Source organism: Lissotriton helveticus, chromosome 7, assembly GCF_964261635.1.
Source record: "Lissotriton helveticus chromosome 7, aLisHel1.1, whole genome shotgun sequence".
Classification (NCBI taxonomy): Eukaryota; Metazoa; Chordata; class Amphibia; order Caudata; family Salamandridae; genus Lissotriton; species Lissotriton helveticus.
The window spans coordinates 1,745,010,675-1,745,037,112 of record NC_136068.1 but is presented as its reverse complement, the minus strand read 5'-3'; the positions used below and the strand labels follow the sequence as shown (position 1 = coordinate 1,745,037,112).

The 26,438-nt window shown below is 46.7% G+C and overlaps 1 protein-coding gene across 1 annotated transcript in view; it reads left to right on the top strand.

Annotated features, from left to right (window-relative positions):
- Positions 1-26,438, top strand: part of LOC144770731 (sialic acid-binding Ig-like lectin 10) — a 448,268-nt gene that overhangs the window by 87,555 nt on the left and 334,275 nt on the right. Inside the window, exon 4 of the mRNA XM_078655468.1 lies at positions 18,931-19,008. The gene's annotated coding sequence lies outside the window, so the exon portion shown is untranslated. The remainder of the gene's footprint in view (positions 1-18,930; positions 19,009-26,438) is intronic.

The following is a 26,438-nucleotide window of genomic DNA, read 5'->3' as shown; positions in this document are numbered from 1 at the left end:
TGCTCTGATACTGAGAATTCTCATGAGTCTAGTTTTCAGAGAAAGCCACACGAAATGTATGCAGCGACTAACTAGCCAAAAGGTCAGCGCCAGATCCATTATGTAGAACAATGGTAGGACTAATGTAGGCAAAGGGTCGTACAACTACCTAGGCCTATATTGGGGTACATTGGGTTTCATGACACCCACTTCTCATCCAACTGGATGACCAGTAACAAATGCTAAAATATGCCTGTTTTAATAAGCATAAATGACATTGCTAAAATATTAATCTTAAAAAAATCTAAAAACATGATCTGTGTTAGAAAATAATGTTAAAGTTTAAACAGCTCTATAAGTCCTCTAAATAGTCATTATACTTGTTAAACCAACTGAGCACCCCTAAAGCCATAGTGCTCTCTCAGAGCAGAAGAGGGAAAGTGAAACAAGAAATTATGTTTTCGAATTCCAATTTAGATTGTTGTTTTTCGAAAAATGCAGAATTGTTCCCAGCACACGGAGGGCCAAATGTTTGTGTCCTGTGTGGGACATGCAACATCTCTGTTGCTTACCTTTGCAGACAACAGTCTCTGTAACACCTCTTGGATAAGGTCAATGGAGCAAAAGTGATCTTCTCCGGTTCCCACAGCCATTGCTGAGGAATTTCACTGGAAGAATCACGGCCGCTGGGGATCCTTTCAAGTGACAAGATAGATTTGAAACAGAAGCGTTGCAAGCTCTAAGAAGCATAATATCCTGACAAATTAGAGACCCCCTTAACAAATTCAGTGTCCCCATTCCTGCATCTAAATCTATATGGTAATGCCCAAGATTCATGGATGTAATCCATACCCAACGCTTATACCTGCCTACTTGGTGTTTGTTAAAAAATGGATTTTTAGCAGGCAAAGGCATGCGCCAAAGCCAGGCAGAAGCCACCACTCTAGTCAGGATAAGGGAGTCACACTCCTAAAATAACCCCTGCTTGCCCCCTTGGTAGCTTGGCATGAGCAGTCAGGCTTATTTTAGCGGCAGTGTGCAATTCATTTGCACATAACCAACAGTAATACAGTGTAAGCACTACAAAAAGACACCACACTAGTTTAGAAAAATATCCAATACTTGTATATACTTAAGACAAGACCAAAAATGATAAAACTCCACATTCCAGTACTTACAAATCCACAGTTACCAAAATATGCTTTAAAAACAGTTCCTTGGGGGCGTGGCCAAGATGGGGAGGAGTGGGACGTGTTGATCAATCCCTCCGGCGCCGCATTTGTATTGCGTTGTGTATAGCCCTGCAGAGAGCCCTTCTGCGGCCCAGGGGTGGTGTCCGGAGCCCTGAGACTGCCCCGAGAGACCGGGCGGTGCGATTGCCCGGGGCGGTGCGGCGTTGGAGACTGGCCGAGGTGCGGCCTACACGTGACACGAGACCTGAGAGTCGCGTTCACTGCAATCGGAGCCTGTCGCGCTTCACGCTTTCAGCAGGGAGCGTAGAGAGACGACGGCGGTGTGAGCTGGAGCCGGCGCAGCCCAAGCAGACGGGCAAACGTGAGTGCCACGCAGCTGCGGGTGAGGACGGGTGGCCCCCTTGGAGGGCCCACAGCACTCGTCTAGCCGCACCTTAGCGGGCGAGAAGCGGGAGTCGCACCACACCGGCCCACGACGCGGTGGATGGCACAGCGGCCTGCGGCGGTCCCGTGCTGGAGACCAACACACCTCTGAGGACAGACTGAGAGCTCAGGCCCTGGGGGCCCCGGTGCAGGACCCGAGTGGGGCCTAGCATCGGCGACGCCGGAAGACGTCTGGGGTGGTGCGGAGGCTCGGCGCCCACCCTGAAATGCAACGTTGTGTGCCAAGTGAGTGCTGTTGGAGCCGACATGGCCGCCAGTGCCCCGGAGGTGACGGCGCTTGGAGCCTAGCGGTAACTGGTCCCGGGGCGGCTCGGGCGCCCCGTGTCGACACTGCGGGTAAGGAGGACATCGACAAATTCTAGTGACTTTGGGGGCCCTATTAGTGGTAATCGCCTTCCTCTGACTCATCTGTACGCTTCCTGCATTGGGTCTGCTAAGGGGGCCCCGTTGAGCCAGGTGTGGGGGCGGCGGGCTGTCGCGACTGACGGGTGGCCTGCTGACCGCTGGGACTTTCACTCTGTGCGGCCTGACGGGCCTGGCGGGGCAAAGGCGCAATCAATGAGGCCTGGGCAGTGGACGCCTCGCCTGTGTTGCTGCAAGGGAGGACAGATACAAAACTGTAAAGAGGAGATGTATTATTTACAGAAAACAATATTAATGAAATAAGCCCAACACAAACAATACAAAACGCCAATTATACTTGATCTCTCTTTGTATAATACCCATATTTATTTACATGTTAATAAAACAGAAGAAAGGAAAAACTGCAGGCTGCAGTGAAAAGAGGGGGGTGCTCAAGTGAATTGAAAAGAGAAATAGCTCAAGAGACACAGTTAAGATAATTATGTACAACTAAACAACCAATTTTTCAGTTGGACAACCAAAAGAAGCCTACCCATACATTAATATACAAATAGTTCAATCATATGAAGGGGAGGGGACAGGGACAATGACAAAATAATGGTGTAGGCCTCAGAATGATGGGGGCGTAATAGTCGACGTTTCGACCCTGGTGCAAAAAGGGGGGGGTTTCACAACCCCTGCTGCGGGTCTTCTTCAGGACTGGGGTCACGGGAAAGGGGGGGCAGGGGACCACTGGTAACGTGTAGGGGTCACGTCAATGCAACTGGACGGGCCACCTATCGATGATTTATAGGTGAAATTCCAAATTTAAATGGATAGAAGTAAGTACAATTATGTAAGAATTCCAAATGTCCAGATATGTCGTTCCCCGTTTTCATCCACGGGTGACTAAGTGAAGAGTCACTCACTCACGGGTAGTTATAAAAAAGTCCAATATCCGACAAGAGAGGGGCCCAATGTGTAAAAGAGGGTCCTGGATTTTATTAGTCCGTTGGGTGATAATTCAAAAGGCCACCAAAATGAATGGGATTCAGAGGACGGCAGATCCAAACAGCGTCTTGTCGAGGTTTCAAAACTAGGGGGGGAAGACAATATGCTGTGCTATGAGGCATGTTCTAAATAATGCCTCAGTTCCCTGAACTTGCCAGTCTTTATTCCACTAGACATATTGTGTGTCTATGATGTCCCTCCTGAAGTCGAAACCCTGTACAGACAGCTGGGAAATACAGGCAGCAGAGTATATTTGTTTTGTATTAGTGAGCATAGTTTTCTTCGCAGGTATAGGTGCAACCTTATAATAGTATGAGGTTGGGTCCAAAGTAATAAACCCAGAAAAATAAGCAAACTTCTGTGCAAGCGTTTGTGAACTACCTTTTGGTGGTGTCCATTGACGGTAAGTAAATAAATTATGTGTGATGCTTGTTTTATGCAGGAAATGATGACAGTAATGTTGGTAGCAATACCTGGCACTCAAATCATATTTATAGTCACCCCTAAGGTAGGCGCTAGCTAGCCCTATGGGCAGGGTGCATTGCAGATAAGAGGTAGGACATGTACCTTAAGTGCGTGACATGTCCTGGTAGTGACAAACAGCCATTTTGGTGTCTCACTGCTGTGAGGATGCCCTCTCATAGGAATGCATTGAGGATTCCCTGATAAGTGTTTCAGTGGTAATTCCTGATGAGAGGAGCAGTGTGGTCAGGTTTGGTATATTTGGAATAGTAATAATAAATGCTGTGCAATGGTGTGCGCAGATTTATTATCACTATTTTAGAAATGTCACTTTTAGAAGTTGCATTTCTGTGTGCTATGTGTCTGTCTGCCTGATGTGTATTGCATGTCTGGCTCTGGAACAACAGTGGCTGGTGAGGTGTGTGGCTCCAGGGAGGGCAGGTTGAGTCAGCGCTAGGCTGAATAGGAGATCTGCATTTGGAGTAGTCGGAGGAGTATTCACCTGACCCTGCATAGGTCTGTGCCTGCCTCGGTGAATGCTGGCTTCGCCCCACTGTATTGTGTCTGAGGACTGAGCCCCATCTGACAAAGGAGATTGGAAGTCTAGTAAACAGAGCACTTCAACACCTCCCAGAACCATTTGGCACTGGTTCCCCAAAGCCCTGTGCCAGGACAGAATATAGGGAAAATGTTGTATATATACTGGGGCTGTGACCCCATGAGAGTGTTGCTGTTCTCTGTGCTTGAATGTACTTGCTAGGCCCCAAGAGGAACTGCCACGAGCGACTGCCTCCCTGCTGGAGGGCCATGTGAGCCCCAGAGAGGGAGACTCCACCCTTGCCAGGAGAAGATGGATGCTGGTGCCCTGCAGCGCTAGGCTACAAAATCTCCTGAAGGGAATAATGGCGTGGGGATTCCCCCGTGCTGCTGGAGAGAAGCGTGAGCCTATCCCGCTGTTTGGTAGAGTACGAGCCCACCCCGCATTTGTTTATGTCCCGCCGCATTTGTTGAGCGGGAGCCCACCCCTTATTGATGCCTTTGGAGCGGGAGCCTACCCCGCATTGATGCCACTGGAAGCGGGAGCATACCCCGCATTTTTCTTCGTGGAAGCAACCGCTGCCATGAGCGGCGACCCGGAAGACAGGCAGACTGCCTGGTTGTAGGCGGGGCTGAAGGACAGGCAGAGTGGTGCCTGAAGGAGGGCGGGAGCCTACCCCACCTCAGTGAGCATAAGAGTAGACCCGGGTGGGAGCCTACCCCTTGCTGGTACATGCCTAGAAGAGAAACAGAGGCTTTGCTCTGTGTGGCCCGAGACCGGCGGGAGCCCACCCCCCTTTGTGGCCTAATCCGCAGCAGAGCTTTGGTGAGTGAGGCTGAAGGGGAGGAGGCCCGAGAGGAGAAGCTCAACCGGAGTCTGGAGGGTTCTCCCAGCCAAGCAGCAGTCTTCGTTTCGACCAGCGGCAGGAACGAGGAGGAGCCTCCCGGGTTCCTGCAGCTGACCGGAGACATCCCAGCAGAGCCCTGGTGAGTGGGCTCAACCTTGTTGGTGCCAGTGCTTGCTCTACACGAGGGGAGCCCCTGGAAGAAGAGTCTCCCACTGCACTTTGTTGGCACCCTTTTTCTGTTCTTCCCAGCTGCATCGCACGAGCGCTGGCAGCTGCACTGAGGGGAGCACTTTTGTTTTGCCGATAAGGAAGGGGTGAAATGCAACCCCCGGTCCCCGGCCTCCAGCGCATTGCACACATCATCTTAGCTGCAGAGGCAACTAGAGGCACTGTTGGTGCTAATTGACTTCACAGCTGCACCGCAAGAGCGCGGGAAGCTGTAACATGAGGGTCATTGTTGGGGTCTTTAGAGAGACCAGGGAGGATTGCACCCTCGCCCCAGTGGAGGCCTGACATTTGGGACAAAGGGCATTTGAGCCCCAGAGGAAGGCCAGTTGGCCTGAGGTCATGTTTGGTACCTTTTTGTACTAGGAGGGCGCAAGGTCATCATGTGATGCCCAATGCATAATGTGTTTATGCCCAAACGAGATTTCATAATGTGTTTATGCCTTTAATGATTATGCATAATGTGTTTTTGCCTAATGTAATGCAGACATAATGTGTTTATGTTGCTAGTGATAATGCTGAGTACAGTATTTTGCCAGTAGTTACTGGTTGTGTTATTTTTACTACTTGTGCTTCTAATGGTTCTGACAGTGGCCTGATTGCCCCTGTCATGTATATAATCCCCTGTAAATTCCTACCTGGTGCTAGTTGGCACAGTGTATATGTGTGATTATGATTCCAATGCGTTTTGGAAAATACAAAGGTTATTTTTGATATAACCTTGTGAAGAACCGGAATAACCCACTTACAGGATCTTGGCAGCGGGAAAACCGCTCAAATCTTCCATACCCTTCATACGTAGTAAAAGGAGACACAGGAGCCTTCGTCTGCAGGAGGAACCCAGATTTATTACAATAGCCCGGGCTATGGAACAGAGTCCAAAGCCAGTCAAAGACAAGACAGAGGAGGCTGCTACTTAAATCCGTAGCTAACAAGCCTTATATACGTTTCATATTCCAGCCTTTTGGCTGCAAGACAATTGTCCAATCAGGGCAGCGCTTGTTGTTCATTAGCCGGATCCGGGTGGTGTTTGCAGTTAGTGGTCTGGTCAAGGCAAGGTACACAGTCAAATGTTAGTTCTGCTTTGATCGGGGCTTGATGTCCTCAGGTTTCTTTGCCCAGGTGCCTTGATCAAAAGCCATTCTCCGATTGTCTGGATGAAAGTTCAGCAGTCAGACCATTGTCCAGATAACCTGATGTCAAGGATGTGTTATCAGGCTGGGAGCAGGAGAGGAAGAATGAATCATTCACTCTGGGTGAGGGCAATGTGGCTTTTTGATGAACTGCAGAGAACAGGGGGTTGGGGGGGTGACAGTTCCTGGGCAGAAATGCAGGTCTGCAAAAATGAATTTTTGTTGGGTCGATAGATTTTCCTCGTACATCAGGAAAAACAACCAGGTGGGTTGTGTGAAAGTGTTTGCCACGAGACGGCAATGAAAAAAACCAATGGAGTCCTTGTTAAAAATTATTGTCGATCGAAAAATACTTTTCCTCAGGCCCTCCTGTTGCCATAGAGTGGCAAATACTTTAGGAAATGTCAATGTTCATAAGGCCATCTGTTTCTTGCTGTATCATTACCATCATATTGGTGTTGTGAATGTTTGATGGTGGAGGCTTGATGGTCTGTACACACATTGTACAGAGCACTGACAGGCACTGAAAACACAAACCGCAGGAGACCAGGACAGCTACTCCTAATGCAAGGAAGATGAGGACCTTCCAAACCCACTGGGAAAGAAGGCCCCAGATCCAGCCGGTGAGGGACCAGTTGCCTTTATCCAGATGTACTTCAGAAGAGAGACAATGCAGATGTTGGATGGCATAGTATACTGTAGGTGCGTTGTCCGGGATATACATGCAGCAGCTGGAGCCAATTAGTTTACATACACCTCCACGATCAGCCAGGATGACATCTAGGGCCATTCAGTTCTGGAGCGTTATGAGACAGTCCGCCTGCAGCTCTGCAGTGATGTTGGAGAGGGCACCCGCGGTTACTGTGATGGTGGCCTCAAGGACCCTGGTCAGTCCTCATATAGCTCGACTGTTTGCCATCGGGCCCCAGAATGGAAGCATACCTTTAAAGAAGTCCCCAGCTTCCTGGCCTGCTGTATCTTCGGCTGATATGACGCCCCTATGTGAGCGGCGCAAGGCGCCCTTCATTGACAGGTGGTAACCCCAATGGGTGTAATATGTTGGTGGGAGGAAAAAGGCCAGATAGCAGGTACCAGACCAGTTACGGGGGAGCCAAGTGTAGGCGGCAGTTCCACAGATAAAATAGGTGTTGGGGGATGCCAGCAGCTTCGGAGGAGGCGTGGAGTTTAGTGCTTTAGTGATGACACATATACTGGTGCCAACTTTCTTAGTCCCTAGGCCCTGGATGCAGACACGGCCTTGCACATTTATGACATTCAGAGTGTCTCTTTCATTAGGCAGTATTTTTCTGGTGCGGAACCTGGAAAATATTTGTCGAGTGGTGGAGTTCAATACTACCATCTCACCGAGTTCATCTGGTGGCAGTAGCAAGGTGCAAGAGCTGTTCGGGCAAAAAGGAGCATTGGCATTACCAAATCTGTTCCACCAGAAGTAATCACGGAATGTACCAAGGACATGATGGGCAGTACCATCGACAGTGTAGGCCTCCTGTATTAACATCCACCATGCAAGACAGGACCCAGAGATGGAAAATGGATAAGGAAAGAATGGGACAGGATGCAGCATGGAATGTGGCAGCAGTCCGCTCACCCAGTAGTTGGAAGTGTTCATGATCAGTTGGTGATGGTGCAACATTTGGATGAAGGTGTTATTGAAAAATTCAGCACGGCGGGGTAATTTGTGGGCTGGTAAGGAATAGTACTGATGTTCCTCAGGAGTCGGGACAGGAGTCGGTGATGTAGCAGGATGGAGGATCAGTAAGAGCCAACCAATAATAGATAGAAGGAGGGAGACAAACAGTGTCACCACGGTGACCAGGAAGAATCTGCTATGACGGAGACTGGCATCTTGTTTCTGGATAAGGGTGTTTGGGAAGGCGGCCATTGTGCTAAGCCAGGGCCACCTAGTTGCTGTCTGTGATTGGTGGTTGTTTCACCAGATGCAGTGACCGAGGGCCCTTGTGGTTTACCTCAGTCTTACAAACTGTACTACTCTAGCCTGGGAGGATCACAGCCCTACAGCCTTTGGCACCTGGCGAAGTCAAGGGCAATGAGGGGGTAGCACTCTCAATGTTGAGAAGTGTCCTCCGGGCTCCTCAAATGTCCTTACATGAAGGTTTCTTATCGAGTTAAATAGTGTAGATGATAATAAAGTTCAAACCATAGTAATGTTCAGGTATTTAATCAGATATTTTTTCCGTGCATCTCGTTGTAATCACAAGTGTACGTTGCGTGATATAATGATTAAATAAATGCACTCAAACTTTCCAATGCATTTCGGCATTACAATCATGCCTTCGTCAGAGAACAAGTTCTGTTGGCAAAAAGGAAACAATGATAGTCTAAGTATTGAATGGAAAAGTTACACGTGTTAACATGGTGAAGTGTTCATGCAATTAAAGGTCAGTGAACATGTGATTCAGGAGCGAAAGCGGGTGAAGTGCTCCTACGTGCCTATTTGTTATCGTGGAAAAATACTCTAGTAACATGCCGTTGCGGTCCCATTACCCTACTAAGGTTGATGACAGTCTCGGGGAAGGCGGGTTACGCGGCGAGTGTTCGGAAAAAAGTTAAAAGTTAAAAGTGAAAGGATGTTATTCAGGACGATGCTTTTCGTCAGCCAGAAAGTAAAAAATAAAAAATAATAAACGCGCAGCTTACCGTTAACGTGCAAAACAGATTCCGTATTGACTGTGCCTGGGTTCTCATGCCGGGATTAGAAAAGTCTGGACCCCGGAAGTGTTTAAGCAGGAGGTTACAAAGACGGGTGGAGTTAAGTTCTTAAAGGTACAGGGTGCATTAGTGCCAAGAGAATGTATAGTTAAAAAAACGCGATCAGGAAATGATTGAAGACTAAACCTGATGGTGCCGATTGAAATAGAGAATAGAGTTGTGCCACAAAGTGAACCTACGGTGCTTAAAAATAAAAAATCAATGAATAATGAATCCAAAGTTAATTCCGCATAATGAATACGAGGTCGTAAATCTTAGTCAACATACATGACAATGACAGGTGTATATAATAAATTAAAGAGGTTAAAACCAAAAAGCGTAGTAATTAACGGTGTTATCAATACTGATGATATGACTATACAGGTGACTGAGCTAGTCACTTCGCGCATCTAGGGAGCTTAAAGCTGAAAAAACAGTCTATTAAAGATAACATAAATATTCCACGCGATCATTGAGACCGTGTGGTTTCATGCTGCACAGGGTAAAAATCCAGAAATTCTCTCTTCTCAATAGTTCAATATGATTGTCTCTGCCTTCTTTTTTGATGACTGTTTCCAGAGCACAATATCTTAGTTGGCTGATTCCATGTCCTGCTTCAAGAAAATGTTGTGCCACCGTGGATTTGAGTTGTTTAGTCCTAATATTGGATTTATGTTCATTGAGGCGTGTTTTTAATTTTCTCTCAGTTTGTCCAACGTAAATCTTCCCGCAGGGGCATTTTAGCATGTAGATGGCATTAGAGGTATCACATGTCGCTTTTGCTCTGACCTTGATTTTATTGCCCTTCATGGGATGGTTTATGGTAGTACCTTGAATAACACTGTTACAGTGATTGCAGTTTCTGCATGGAATAGTTCCTTTGTACTCAGTGATTGTGGGTTTGGGAAACTTAAGAATTTCTCCTAAATTTTTTGCTCTAGTGTAGGCAAAGATTGGTTCGTCATCAAAAATCTTGTTGAAGTCGGGTTCTATTCTGAGAATCTCCCAATGCTTTTTGATGATCTGTTTGAACTTATTGCTGGATGTCGAGTATTTCGACACGACGGTGAGAGTAAGTTGTATCTGTCGGAAGCAGGGACAGTATGATCAGGAAACAGTTGTTCTTGATGCTGAGCAGTGTTAAGGGAGGGTTCCACCCTTCCTCTTAGAATGTTTTCACTCTCCGCTTCAGTGGATGTGGATGCAGCCTGGCGTCGCTGAATCGGACAAAGGTTTGAACTGTCTCTGTCTCTGTGTCTCCCAGTCCTTCCCTCACCCACTGATCATAGGGGAGAGGCAGAGGGACACACCGGCAATGGGTAGAGTGAACCCAATTTTTTGCGACCATCCACTTTTACAGCGGTGCGGGTGGCGAGCAGTACTTGAAGGGGCTGTGTCCAGCGGGGCTCGAGGCTCTTGGTCCGCTGGAAGTTCCGCACCAGGACCCAGTTGCCAAGTTGGATGATGTAGTTGCCAGGTTGGATGATGTGTCCTGGGCCCTCGCTTTTGTCGGGTATGGCTTCGTACACCTGGTGATAAAGAGTACGAAAGGTGTTGGTTAGAGTGTACAGGTAATCAGTCAATGCAGGGTATTTGACATCAGACATTTTCTTAGGTCGAGGGACACCCCAGACATTGGCAGGCCTCCCGAATACAATTTCATGGGGGGATAATCCTATCCTGGTGTGGGCCGTTGTTCTAGTGGATAGTAAGGCCAAGGGCAGAGCATCAACCCAAGTGACACCTGTCTCAGCTACTATTTTGGCCATTGTATACTTCCACTAGACCTGCCGACTGGGGGTGGTTAGCGGCGTGAAATTTTTGTTTATGCCTAATGCTGTACAGACATGGTCCATGATCTGAGCTGTAAAGTGTGTCCCGTTGTCGCTCCAGACCAAGCGGGGCAAACCAAAACATGGGAAGTACTCCTTGAGTAGTACTTTGGCGGTAGTGATAGCAGTGCAGTCTTTGACAGGGTAGGCTTCCACCCATCAACTGAATGCACAGACCACTACCAGGACATATTTTAAGTTTATGCATCTGTCCATCTGGATGTAGTCCATCTGGAGGACCTCAAATGGGAAGGTAGGAGGAGAGAATCCTCCTTTGGGAGTGACGGTGCCTTTTCCTGGGTTGTACATTAGGCAAATCATACATGTTTTAACCAGTTTTTCTGCATAGGCGGGTATTTTGGAGTTGTACCATGTAGGTTCCAACAGTTTGCAAATTCCTTTTGCGCTAATGTGGGCAGGACCATGGGCCATTGTAACTACTGCCAGCACGTGACTGTCAGGCAACATCCATTGTCTCTCCATAGTCGTACGGAACCAACAACCATCACTTCCCTCCTTTGCTAAGTGATCTTCCCACACTCTTAGTTCTTCAGGAGTAGTATGGGACCGAATGTCAAGCACACTCTGTACTGAATTTTCAACCATGCCCCCTTCTGTCACCCACCTAGCGGGACCTCCTACATACATTCCTTCCCTCTTCCTAAGCGCTGTTTGTCTGGCCGTCTGGTCAGCCAGAGCGTTGCCTTTCCCGACATCGTCTGTCACCTTCTTATGGGCTTGACATTTCATAATGGCCACCTTTCTGGGGAGTGTCAGAGAGTTTAACAGTCTGTGAATTAGAGGGCAATGTTGGATCTTGGTTCCATGGGAAGTAAGGAAATTCCTTTCTTTCCATAACCTCCCGAAGTTGTGGGCCACCACGAAGGCATATTGACTGTCGGTGTAGATATTTACTGTTATACCCTTACTTAACTCACAGGCTCTAGTGAGGGCCACTAGTTCTGCTGCCTGAGCAGAGCACTGCGGAATCTGAGCTGTTTCGACTACCTTTTCTAATGTCGTGAGTGCGTAGGCAGCTGAGGTGTTAACATCTGGCCTTCTGAGACATGATCCGTCCACATACAGTGTACCTTCTGGGTCCTCTATCGGGGTATTCTGTAAGTCAACCCCTCCCTTTGTCTCTTCCTCTGTCCTTAATTTGCAGTCATGTGGGTCTAAGCGTGCATCCTGAGTGTCCAGTGGAAGTAATGTGGCGGGGTTTAGTGCAATGCATCTTTTGATGTTAATATGGCTGGAAAAGAGTGTTAGTTCATACCCTGTAAGTCGTGCACTAGTGAGGTACTGTGTCTTGGTGTTGTTCAGGAGGGTATCTACAGAATGGGGAACCATCAGAGCCGTAGCGGTCGCCCGTAGGCATCCTTTGAGAGCCCTCGCAACAGGATCTAAGGTGGCTGAAAAATAGGCACATGGCCGTTGCTGACCTCCAAACATCTGGGTCATGACTGCGCATGCGCAGCCATCTGCCTGATTTAAAAAAAAAAAATTTGTTTGCTATAGTCACGGGTACCGAGGACTGGAGCAGTGCACAGGGCTCTTTAACTCTTCGAAGGCCTGCGCATGCTCTGTAGTCCATGGAGAGGAACTGTCTGATACATCCTTGGTGGTGAGGGCAAGAAGGGGTTTGACCATGGCCGAAAAATTGGAAATCCACTGTCTACAGCATGAGGTTAGGCCTATGAAGGCTCACACCCGCTTTGTGTTCGTGGGGCCATCATTGCATTGATAATGGCTACACGATCAGCGGTGAGTTGCCTTCCCTCCATCGAGAGGAGATGACCTAAATAGGTCACCTTCTCTTGACAAAACTGAAGCTTTTTCAAAGAGACTTTGTGGTTGTGGAGGGCAAGGTGGCGTAACAGACAGAGAGTAGCTTCTTTACATGTTGGGGCAGAATTTGCAGCAATGAGGAGGTCGTCTACATATTGTAATAGTGTGGAATTGTCAGGAAGTTCCAAGGAATCTAGTTGGCTTTTTAGGGCTTGGCTGTAGATACTGGGGCTCTCGGTAAATCCTTAAGGGGCGCGGCAGAATCTAAAACTCCGCCCACCAAGGGAGAAACCAAAAAATTGTCTGCTGTCAGGATGTATTGGTATGCTGAAAAAGGCATTCTTTAGGTCGATGACAGAGAAGTGCGTGGCGTCAGAAGGGACCATCGTTAAGAGGGCAGTGATTTCGGGGACAACAGGATATTGAGATATTGTTATTTTGTTAAGGGCCCTCAGGTCAATCACAAATCTGTATATTTTAGGGGAGAGAGCATCTCCATTAGTCTTTTTGACCCCTTCCATGCTCATGACGAGCTCAGCTCGTCATGCAGTGCACTGCTCCTGTGCTGCTGACAAGGTGAGCTCGTCATGAACAATGGGAAATCTGGAGTAACAGCACCCAGGGGGAATTGCCTTAGCACCAATGTGGTTAAGAACTGGAATAATGGAACTGTTACAGATATTTCCACGTGTCTCCTCCACTACGCCCTTGTCCATCAATTCAGATAATATTGGCAACAGGCCCATTTCTCCTTCCACGGGCAGTCGATACTGCCGAAGGTGGGGGAGAAGTGCACCTGGCTGGATGTGTACCACATGAGGGGGTATGTTGAGACACCCAACATCAGTGTCTGATGATGCCCAGAGGGAAGAAGGTAAAGACTGCTACTCTGGTGGGAGAGGACCGGACAGATACATGTAGGAAGCTGCAGTCGGAGAGATTGTTAGGGATACACCTTGGGGACTACATGATATGGTTGCATACAGGGCTTTTAGTAAATCCAAACCTAGCAAGTTCTCACTGCAACCTGTAGAAAGGACCAAGGGAGCGTCAACATGTGCAGGGCCAATATCGAGAGGGAGGGGTTCATAGACAGGACTGGTCACGGGCGTCCCTGAAAAACCCACGGAGACATTCATATTGCCAGAAAGAGGTGCCTCCGGGACTGACAGACGTGCAATTGCAGACCTGGTGGCCCCAGTATCTAAAAGAAAATTCTTATAATTCCCTACAACTGACATTTGAACATACGGGCCCCTTTGATCCACTGGAATTTGCACTCTGGTAATACCCCTATCCTGGCAGTCCTATGCTTGGTAGGATCCTGTCTCATCAACTTCGTCATAATCATCGTTGTAATAAGTGCGTGTTGCTTCGTACCCATTAAACCTGTTGACCGGGCGTGACCGGGCAGGAGCGTCATCCCTTGGTCTACGTTCTTTATCTTGTGGATTGGGCGGGCCATGGTCCAGAGTCGGCCTCGCTTCCCTGGGAGCACAAGGCCGAGTCTTCCCTGTTCTTATCTTTTCAGCTAATACGGGACACTCGTCTATCCAATGGCCATACCCTTAACAATAGGCACACTGATGTGTTTGGAGGGCTCCCGTATCTTGAGGGCTGGAGGGGGTAGACTAGCGAGCCCTTGGAGGGGGTTGGGGTTGCGGTCTAAAATTCCCGCGGTCATCAGAACCTCGGGCGGATAAGCTTGCTGTAGGAGTGCCTTAGTCTTAGGATCCCTAACCTTCTTACTTTCTTTATCTTTATCTTCGTTCTCCCTATTCTTGTGATATTGTGCCGTAGCCAAGATACCAGTCATAGTTTGGGCAGACCATATACTTTCATTCTTCTTGAGCCTGGCAGAAATCTCAGGAAGTAAGTTGCTGACAAATTTATCGACAAACACTGGGCCAGAACCTGGGGTCCGGGGATCCAAACCACTATGCCCCTTGTATTCGGTTTAAAAACGGGTAAAGAGTCAGACACATTTTCATCTTTTCGCTGCCTACAGGCGTTTATTTTATCCCAGTTAATGACAGTTTCCGGTAAAAGTGTTTTCATAAACGTCATTATTTTACCGGGCAAAGTCAGGATGGCAGCTTCTGGTTTAGTCCCTCCTACCCTTGCTTCTTCCATAGCTTCTAGGTCAGCCCATTTACCTCCCAATGCCGCTTCATGATCAGTATACCGAATCTTGTCCCATATTTCAGTGGGTACAACCGCACCAAAAAGTAAATCTATAGCCTCAAGAACGAGAGTACCTGCAGATATATTCTGACCTAATTCTCTGTAAAAGGCAGCCAGATTCTTCGGGGATCTGGTTACTGTCCTTTTAACTGCATTACTTCTGACCTTTTCCAAGGAACATGAACCCAAAGCGAGCGCCAGTGTGCTTCGACAGCCCCTCGGCCATTATTTTGGGCGTCGGTAAGTGCATTAACAAAGACAGGGGCCGCTTCTCTCATTGGCATAGCTGTTTCTTAAGGGGCATTTGATAAGGGAGTCATGTCACGGTAAGCTACTAAGACGGATATAGCACCAAACATCCCCTCTCCCTGAACATCGCCTCTCTTTATTTGTGACCTAAGGTCCATCAATCCGGTGGGTATCTGTACAGACATATTCTCAAATTTTTGCATGACAAAAGCAAACATGGTTTGTTCCATAATTGTCCATTGCGAAAAGGTGGACCATATTTCTTTGAAGGAATAAATATTTTTGTTATTCATCCAACAATCATATTGTTGCCTCTGTAGGTGTTTCTCTTGAAGGGATGAAAAGCTGATCTCTGAGCACAAGGAGGACAATCGGGGGGAATTAAATAATTTACATAAGTCTTGTTTGACTGTGGACAAAGGGGAAGTAGGAGAAAGACGGGTAGGGGTAAAGCTGCTAGGGTTGGACTGAAGGTGACTTGTTGTCATTCCCTCGGTGAGAACAGAGTTAACGTGTGTGGTCGAAGTCATGGGAAAGGTTGGAAGGACTGGTGTGACAGGGAGAACAGTAGGAGGGGCAGTGGGGGCTGGAGCGGGAGGGGGAAGGGGGGCATGCGGGATGTGAGGCGTCAGGGCAGGGTACATTGGGGCATATGCAGGAGGGCTTTCTAGCATGGTATCAAGCAAGGAATCACTTTCTTCTCCTCCCTCTATATGGACCTTTTCTTTTTCCTCACGGGCTGGATAACATTTCTGTACTCGGGCCCCATGCTCCCTATCGGCTATTTCTACTGATTTTGTTATTCTATTTTGCAAATTTTCTCAGGCGTAGTCAGCCATAGACATTTGTTCTTGTTTTCTTTCTTGCGCCTTCTGTTTCCTAGCTCTCTGGTCTACCTCTTTCCTCCAAAATTGGACAGACTCAAAAATGAACGGGCGTGTTTTTCTTTTAATTAATTGTTCCTCTAAGTTTGCGAGGACTTCGGAATCGAAGGAGCCATAAAATGGCCACTGTAACTCTGCGTTACTGTTCTTGGTGTATTTCACCCAAAACGAGGAAAACATTATGGCAGAAGGGCCATATTTAATATACATGGTATGGCCAGGCGTTCCTTCTGGAGGAAGCGGGCAGGCATCCTCCAGCTGGGAGTCCTGTGTACACATACAACAACATAACCGCTTGAATTTACTACTGACTGGCATGCTTAAAAACAGATAACAGACACCAGCGGGTTCCTAAAACTTACCACGCTTGCTTGTCGTTTGCAAAGGAAAATTAAATAGCAGAATCACACAGAACAGACACCAGCGGGTAAAAAAATTCACCTCGCTTGCTTGGCTTTGGCAAAGTCAATTATTCATACATATTTCATACAGAACAGACACCAGCGGGTTTTAAAAATGTACCTCGCTTGCTTCGCTTTGGCAAAAATTCAATAATAAATTGGCTTTTGCAAAAGTCAATAACAGACAGACTTGGTGGATGATCAGTCCACCCTTACCTTACAGGGGTAGTTCTCTTCTGCAGACATAGGGCTGTGTCCTGCTCCAGAAATTATTTGCTAGGGGACTCCAGCGAGAAGGCGGTCAAGTGGCCCAGACCGGGTGGGGAGGAACAACAGGGGAGTCATTCGGTCTACCGGAATATAACAAGAATCCTTGGGTAGGGCGCCTCCGTCGGAGTCTCTCAGTGCACCTCCTCACGTCCACCGGGCCTGACCTCCGTACTCATGGAGTCCCTATTCGGGTGCCATTTGAAGAACCGGAATAACCCACTTACAGGATCTCGGCAGGGGGGGAACCACTCAAATCTTCCATACCCTTCATACGTAGTAAAAGGAGACACAGGAGCCTTCGTCTGCAAGAGGAACCAAGATTTATTACAATAGCCCGGGCTATGGAACAGAGTCCGATGCCAGTCAAAGACTAGACAGAGGAGGCTGCTACTTAAATCCGTAGCTAACAAGCCTTATATACGTTTCATATTCCAGCCTTTTGGCTGCAAGACAATTGTCCAATCAAGGCAGCGTTTGTTGATGATTAGCCGGATCCGGGTGGTGTTTGCAGTTAGTGGTCTGGTCAAGGCAAGGTACACAGTCAAATGTTAGTTCTGCTTTGATCGGGGCTTGATGTCCTCAGGTTTCTTTGCCCAGGTGCCTTGATCAAAAGCCCCGGCTTTACGAGCCATTCTCCGATTGTCTGGATGAAAGTTCAGCAGTCAGACCATTGTCCAGATAACCTGATCATGATGTCAAGGATGTGTTATCAGGCTGGGAGCAGGAGAGGAAGAATGAATCATTCACTCGGGGTGAGGGCCATGTGGCTTTTTGATGAACTGCAGAGAACAGGAGGTTGGGCGGGTGACAGTTCCTGGGCAGAAATGCAGGCCTGCAAAAATATATTTTTGTTGTGTCGATAGATTTTCTTCGTACATCAGGAAAAACGACCAGGTGGGTCGTGCGAAAGTGTTTGCCAAGAGATGGCAATGAAAAAAACCAATGGAGTCCTTGTTAAAAATGATTGTCGATCGAAAAATACTTTTCCTCACTTGTGTAAAGTTTCTTTTTTATTGTGCCTTGTGTGTTGCTGTGGTGTGTGTGTGTTGCGCAAATGATTTACACATTGCCTCTGGGATAAGCCTGACTGCTCCTGCCAAGCTACCAGTGTGGTGAGCAGGAGTTATTGTCAGCGTGGAGCTCCCTTGCCCTGACTAGAGTGGTGGTTTCTGCCTGGCTTAGGCGCAAGCCCTAGCCAATCAGAAATCCCATTTCTAACAGGAATGAATTTAAAACACTTGACAAGGAGCTTTGTGACACCCCTCCAGCTACAGCAACTACACTCTGAAAATTGCCTGACGCAAGTAGGTGCAGGCAACATAGGACTTACACATGAGTAGGAATGGCATTGGTCCTACGAGTCTGGCGCCACTGTAGGGGATCCAATTCTGCTATTAGATCAAGGATCATGGCACCATTTCACCTATACTTGTCATAGATTTCCTCATCTGTTTGCCCCAACAATGTGATGGGCACTCTGAAAATGAGCTCCTTTATTCTCCTTCTTCGCTGAGCTGCTGTATGGAGCCTCATCCTCTTCGCCATAACGTAAAGTGTTGCCATTGTGAAAGATCCTGAGGCCTCCTGGGTCTGTTTAAATAGTTTGCTAATGTTTATCACCTGTAGGGAATTCTTACACCTGGTTACCACCTACCTGTGATATTATGTAAATAGCGCATGCAAAATAGCGAATTTGCGATTTTGCCATGCATGGCTTTGCGATTCCTTATTTGCGAATCGCAAATAAGTATTCGCTATATTGGTGATCGCAAATAAGGAATCGCAAAATTGTTGCTCACAAACTTTAGCGATTCCTTATTTTTGCGATTATCATTTTTTTCGCAGATTTTGTTTCATGCATTGGGAATGACTAATTTGTGGTCCCAACCTTGCTTTTTTTGCGATTCGCAAAGTTTTTGATTGCAAAATATATTGATGCATGTGCCCCATTGTCATTTGCAACACCAAGAGCTTAAACTCTCAAAAATGTAAGAACTAGTGCATTGCAAATACTTGTTTCATCAGAGCACTGGTCCTGGCAAAAACAGTAGCGATGACCAATCAAAAAGCGTGACCAATCAAAAAGCGTGACATTCTGCGATTGTGCAACAAAGACTCGTAAATTCTGTTATTGCAACTGACATTGAGTATTAAAAGGATCTATATAAATGGGAAAAGTACAGTGAATGCTTACTGACAGTGAAATAGGAGGAGAAAGTTAGTCGTGCACCTTAGTGAGTTAAACTAAAAGTACAATTAGCTTGGTTACAAAATGCAACCAGTAGTTAAGCAATGCCGCACAGCCCACAGGAGAGGAGACTTTGGCGTCCAGGAAACGGCAGGGTTGCCCTGATGTGCGCGAGAAGGAAGTTGCTCAGTCGTGGTTCTGCTTTTTGTCTCTTCGATCCATCCCTTTAGGTTGTACACGTTGGTTCACAGCACGCAGCCCACAGGACGCAGACCCACGAGTGCCTCGACTCCACGGCTCCTCGCGAAGTAAGTACACAAAACCTTCTAAACTGTGTATTGCACTGTGCGCTTAATCAAGCCCCAACAGGAGACAGAGAGCAGGCGCTGTGCTGGTGCGCAGCGCAGCGCAGCCCAGGGTCTACCAGTACACGCTGAAAAAAAAACCTCAGCTAGACGACTAGGAGAGCCCCATTAACAGCCTTAGTGATGGAGACCCCGATCTCGACCAAGGTGCTTTGTAATCTGTGACGTGAGCAGCCTAAACCATATTCTAGGGACTCTCTACAAATGTGCAACACGGGGGGGAGGGAGGAGCTCATTTGCGTTGTTTCTCTGGTCCATGCATGTTCTGCCAGGCACAAAAACACCGAATAGCGTTAACCTTCAGCTGTATAAAGAATTACAGACTTACTTATAAGAGACTGCAGTTGTACAACATATGTTTGCTACACTGAAACCATGATGTTTACTTTGTTACCCTAGAACTGCACCAGATGTGGTGCAAACAAAACGTTGTAGCAAAAGGGCTGACAGCGGCGTCTGACGAATCCGCTTTCGGAGAAATAAAAAGCAAAACACAGGTTGATGAGTCCTTTGCATTATGTTATATATGGAATAAAGTACCCCCAAGCGGGCATAATATGAATATTACGTGAGCACAGAGAGCCACAAAGCCTCAGGCCTCTCTCTGTAGGTTCATATGTCTTTGAGTGACTCGTAACATGAGATTCTCAGTACTTGCAGTAGGAAGTATTTTATTTCGCATTGTACAGTAGCGCTGTATTATAGTCTATATGTAACAATCAAGGACATTACATATGCAAACTCTCTGTCTGAAAGTACATTAGATGAGGTACGGAAATCGGATCCTTCATGATACCCCAGATCTAAGAATTGAAAAAGATAAACGAGACCAAAGAACATCAGATATATTCAAGCCAGAAGTGGAATGAGAAATCCCTTGTTGTATATTTAGAGTTTAAGAGATTCTGCATTCGAAGTGACAACGTTTTCACACTGAAAAAGAAAGATATGAATAATATTTGTGTCCTACCAAATAAACATAGTTCAGTAAAAGCTACTGAATTAAAACCACCTGGCTCAGCAGTGCTGATCACCCGTCCATGTAAGACTTACAAACCACCCATGGCGAAGTTGGATCGCAACACTCTTAAAACAATACCATCTACTTCTTACCTTCACTCCTTCATTGAACTTGAGCCGAATTATCAAAGTCTTTCTTTCCTGACTATTGTAGTTCATGATCTTCATAACCTCAAATGAAACAACTAAAGTCAACACATTTATTCAAGCCTCTGGGATGCCATGAGTTTAACCAGCTTCGCTTCTAAGACTTGAAAATGCTGATCTGAGCCGATGTTGTGTTCCTTGATATGAAATCCTAAATACTGATTTAGTGTTGCCTGCTATGTGGTGCTTTTGTGCTTTGTCCACCTGCCCATGCACAAGACCTCATGGACACGTTCATAAGGAATAACAGAAAGTTGTATCACATGGTCCATAGTCGACGTTAATTGCTGACGACTTCGAATACTGTAATCTGCTTATCTTTCAGATGGATACCACTGTGGTACACAAACACTGGAACATTTATTCATAAACCTTTCAACTCTTCATCCATTCTTATTATAGCCCGCGTACACGTGATTATACATGATTGTACATGTGTTGACTTTGAGTGGGGCACCTATTTGGAAAAAAGGTCTTTGGATCTCATTTTGTTATATTTCTAAATTAATCTTTTCTTGTTCATTTTCTATGTTGGCAATCACATTCTATGTTATGAAACTCACATCCTCTTGCAAGACACTTTTGGACATCTATTTTTGTTCTGTTTTGAAAGTTTGAAGACTGAAAAATGTGTTGAAAATGTACAGGTTTTAAATATGGATATTCAGAGATTCATTCTGAAAGCTATTTAGATGTAGCACGTTGTTACAGAGAGTATGTTTGTATAAACTGGTAACCCAACTTCAGGTTTTTCAGGTTTTAAAGTCTTTATTTCGATTTTTAACAAATCATAAAAGACACGTTAAAATACAAAAAGGAAATTATTAACTCCTTCAATTACAATTTAAACACAAACACCCAAAAAGAAGAGAACAATAAAGAAGAATTTAAATAATTAACCAAAATATGCAAATAAAAAACATTTAAGACAAATGGATAAAACAAGATTAAATTTCGATTTTTGCAGAACCTGAATATTTTGTAAAAGAATGAATTTAAGTTAGAAAAAGACATTTACAGTTCAAATTCATTATCAGTGGGCCCCTTCATAACAAAATACGAGGGGTGCAGATGAAACAACTAAGTCAAATATTAATTAGCTGAAACATAATCAATCAAATTATGGCCGCTAAGGCATGATGGTTTTTTTTTTTTAGCCTTAAGAGCCAAGCCCATCCCAAATATTTTGCCAGACTTACTACAAAGAGTTCGGAGGTGTTGGTCCTAAGCACCCATATTGCTTCCTTCGATGTTTTAAAAGGTAGTTTTTGAAACAAGGGTTTTAGCCATTTCTTTCGGGGTGCAGCGTACCTAGGGCAAGCAAACAAAAAATGTCCTTCCGATTCAATATGACCTGGACAACATGTACAATGGGGCGATGACCCTGTAGACCATTTGTTTAAAAAAGGGTTCAAAGGCAAAGAACCCACCCTAAACTGATGATACAGCTTCTTGTCTAACGGTCGGGTTATTATGTCCCAATAAGGCTCTCGTGACAGGTCAAGTTTGAATGATAAAAACCTGCCTGTGAGGCTATTTTTGCTAGAAAGCAGAACTCTCTTAAAGCGGGTCATGGCCCAATACAGGGATTTGAACTCATCTTTGGAAGGGAAGACATTAGATTGAGGGGATATCCAAAGGTGTTCCAAGCCCATATCATTAAGAATAGTTTTAACGGCAGAGAGCCAAGGGATTTTCCCTGAACCCGTAATAGACCTAACTTCTGCCAGTTCCTTTGCAAATTGTGATAGATCCGGAGAAGTCCAGATCCGTCTCCACAGTGCCACCAGCCTGAATCTAGCCATCTCATTAATCGGTAGGGAACCAAGGTCCAGGCAGAGGGGGATTGAAGGTGTCGACTGTGGGAGGCCTACTAAATTACGAAGGAATCTACATTGAGTTTTAAACAAGTTAAGTGAGTCCATGTGACCCCAAAGATCCGCGCCATATAAAATGGCGGTGGAGATTTTAACGTCATAGATCTTGAGGGCTGGAAGAACCCGCTTTGTAATTGATTCCTTTTGCTCTTTAATAAGGCAACCAGTCAGCCTGGCAAGTTTTAGCTGTTGTATATTAATCTGGTCCTTCCATTTCAGACGGCTATCAAGGGTAACCCCTAAGTAGGTCATGGTTTCAACCTGCTCGAGGTTTACTCCATTCAACCTCACGTAACTCCGAATTGGATGGTTTTTTGTAAACTTAATTCTTTATTGAATCAATACATCCACAACTTGAATAGTACTGTTGAGTACCTTCTGTGTAAACTAATTATATTTCAAGATATGTTTCCCGCTAGAGATCGCCAATTCCTTTTTTTGTCTCTGCTCTACAAAAATGAGAATCATCAAAGCCAATAGGTTGTTTTGAACTGAAAGTTACTGAATTTTCCATTTCTGTATTAAGCCACCCAGGCACTGTGCCACGCATACATCTATTCATCCATCCCCCCTTTGGCCCATTCCTTCTTTCATTCTCTGGACTAGCCACAATACAAGATACATAAACTAGCCCCTCATAGGCACTTACAGTTAGCATCCGGATCTATTGCATTCGCTGCTAGTTTGTGAAGGGTGTGAAAGTGCTTTGGTGGTGGTGACTGCTAATCTGAGAGGCATGAAGTGCTGTTGCGTGCAACTGCTCGTATGTGAGGGTTGTACGAATGCTTGCCTAGTCTGAAGGGTAATCTGTGAGGGATGCCAGAGTGCTTCCTATGGTGAAACAGTTCTGTTGCAATCACTCCTACATGAGGTCCCCCTTTTCCAATTGTGAGCCTCGGGGTCACCCAAAAACTGAATGGAGCATTAATGACCTACACTACAGAGTCACTTCTGCCCCTGGACAGCTGCTCCACCCAACAAGCAGGCAAAGTATTCACTTGTGAATCCCTGCCCAGTTGCCCCTGGACAGCTGCCCCACCAAACATCTCCCCCATACACAAATCACTGCCCCCTCCTAGTCCTGTCCACTGGTGGTTGTGTTTACTGTCATCACCAGGTACCAGATGCACCAGTGAACAGAGTCTCAGCTCACCGCATCCAGGTCCTATAGTGTTCCCTCCAGGACTCTGCATCCGGCCTCACATGAAGAACTGTGCACAAGCTTGTACCAGCTGAAGCCAGGCATAGTGCACCGACCCCGAAGCCACTGCAGCTCTGCTGTCCACACACCCATGGTGCACACATCCAGTAAACTGCCCTTCACATGCACGGTACATATGCACCACTGTGAGGTTGATGGGAGCTGCTGCGTCACCATGAGACGCGGTCACCATACTGCAGATGCGCCCAGGGTCACCCACTCATGCATAAACCAAAGAGGACTATAGTCATACACTCGATAAACGAACACATCACAACAGAGATGTGGTGGCCTTTGTGTCGAAAATTCGGAAAACTTGGAGCGAGGGCAGTTCCTTCTCTTACAGCATAGCCAAGCTGTGGAACACCCTACCATTGAAGAATCACTATGAGACTCATCTCCTCACTTTCAGGAAGCATCTGAAACCATTTCTGTTCTCAAAATATTAGGCTGTAGACCCTCCCTCCATTCTACTCCTCCTCCGCCAGCGCCGGGATGCCTCTGGGTAGCTACGCCCTCTAGAAATGTTAAGTACTAATAATAATAATGGACCAGTGGAATGGAGGAGCCGCAGCTTGGTAGGAAGCCTGGGAGCTGCCAATATAATACACAACACAATCACTGCTGGGGGGAGAGAGGGCGCACACAACAGCAGCTCAGCCATCTGTGTGCTTCCTGCAGCAGTCTACACACCCAGCTTATTCTAAATGCTGCAACATTGTTATGTGTGGATGTGATCACCATCCTAGCACTAGGGAGTCCAGAGTGTATCATGTCACACTGTGGCAGCCCTGCTGCTCCTGGCACACATGGCATGGAGTGCTCCTGCGGTTCTTTGAGTGGTGACCAGCCCGGCAGACTTTCTTACCTTTGCCGCCACCGCCGAGAGTCAGTCGGAATTAGCAGCAGGGAGCACCTGGAAGCTCCAACAGCCACCGCCGCCACCGCCAAGAGTCCCAAGGCACCGGACTCCGCGCCGCCGCTCCGGGAGACCACAAATCCCGGCAGGCAACGCGGCGGCGCGTGCAGAGTGACGCGCCTCGCGCACAGAGAGCGCCAACGCGGGAATAAAGGCCGGCAGACCCGGCAGAGCGGGGGGACTTTCTTACCTTTGCCGCCACCGCCGAGAGTCAGTCGGAATTAGCAGCAGGGAGCACCTGGAAGCTCCAACAGCCACCGCCGCCACCGCCAAGAGTCCCAAGGCACCGGACTCCGCGCCGCCGCTCCGGGAGACCACAAATCCCGGCAGGCAACGCGGCGGCGCGTGCAGAGTGACGCGCCTCGCGCACAGAGAGCGCCAACGCGGGAATAAAGGCCGGCAGACCCCGCGTCGCGGGACGCGAGCGGGACGCCCGGGGCGAAGCAAAGGGCGGGCCCTCTGAGGCCCTCAGAGGTCTACAGTGGTCGGGCGGGCCACCCCACTAACACTACTGGAAAAGGTTAGTCCCTAATAGGTCTCCCATAATGGCGGATTGTACTGCTACATGCATAAATGTTGACATCCTTACTCAAGATGCAGAGTCCCCTGTAACATTGCTAACGTCGTTTGAGGCATTGATAGACACTGCATTCAACGAGATTGTTGAGACTGAAAGGAGATTTTCTATGGGGCCATTGAGTATAAATCAACCGCATGCCGTGAGCAGACTCAACGGCAACACCCATACCCATATAAATCCCGAAATAATTGTCGTAAAATCCTCACATCCTACTGTTGAAATACCGATTGTCTTAGACGATGAGGACACCGTTACGTATATAGCACCAGAAGTGACTCTTGGCCATGCCCCAGAAACAACATCTACTGAGGCCGCTAATAAGGCACCTGGTAAAGTTGCAGCAAAGAGAAAGAGGGGCCCTGCTAAAATTACCTATAATAAACGGAAGCAGTCACTAAGGACTGTCAACCAACCAACTCCACAAAGCATGTGGAATAAGGGGAAGAGACAGAAGTTGACCCAACACATAGCACCTATACAGGATCAATCGCATTTGGGTGATATGGTTGTTATAAATGATGAGGGGTCAAATCATACATCTATCTCCACCCAGACCGAGCCTCCCCGTGGAACTGACAAACCTAGTCATTATGCTAAATCAGAGGGGAACCTTATCGAGACTATTGCAGAGACAATTTTTAAAAATTTGGAAGGTCAAATGATCAAACAATTTAATAATATTTTTAAAAGACTTGATAAATTGGAGAATTTAATTAAAAACGAGGATGCAAAGAGAAAAGGCATAGCAAACCTGGACAAAATGAGAGTAGAACGTCTGTTAAAAGACCTTGAATCCACTACTCGTGCCACCACCACTGGTGACCACGGTAATATCAGGACAGTGGAACAACAAGTTATTTTTAACCCCACACAGTCTGTTACACCTAAGGCTTCTAATAATAAGGGTACAACTGGCCGTAATTTGCCTGATTGTCAAACCAACATTCCCTTATTACCATGTAACCCTATACATGGGAATGTTACTTCATCCAAACCTTCTGCCTCCACTAACGATACAAGCGGAGTATTTACTAATTCTATAAAAAAGGGTATTATAGTGAAGCAGACCTCACTAGTACAGAAGGGCCCTGTCAATTCCAGCCAGAACGTTAAAAAGATCACGCATGAGGACAATAGACCTAATAAACATCAAGGCCCGGCTCTACATCTTCCACCCGAGGCTTGTCCCTATGTCCTAGTTCTGGCTGGTATACCACCGCTTAAGGAAGACCAAGGAGAATCATGGGTTCAACTCCACAATAAGTGTATAGACTGGTTAACGAAGCACAAGGGAGTGGGGTATGATATCTCAAAAGAAATCATTAGCACAAGGCGTGTAACCTGGATCGGTCCCCTTTACAAAAATATTAATGGGGACTGTATTGTAATCAATTTTAGAAACCCGGGTACTGCAAAATTCCTGTTGAACCATAATCATGGTCGTTACGGCCCATCTACCGTGGTGACACCACTACCACTAAAATATTTCTATCGTCCTCCACACAAGATGATGCAACTCCCTCCAGTCTTCCCATTGCAGAACAGGTTTGGAATTTTCCAGGACTTGGATACATTGGACTGACTGCCCATTAAGAAGACCAAATTATTCTCGGTATGCCCTGAGGTAGC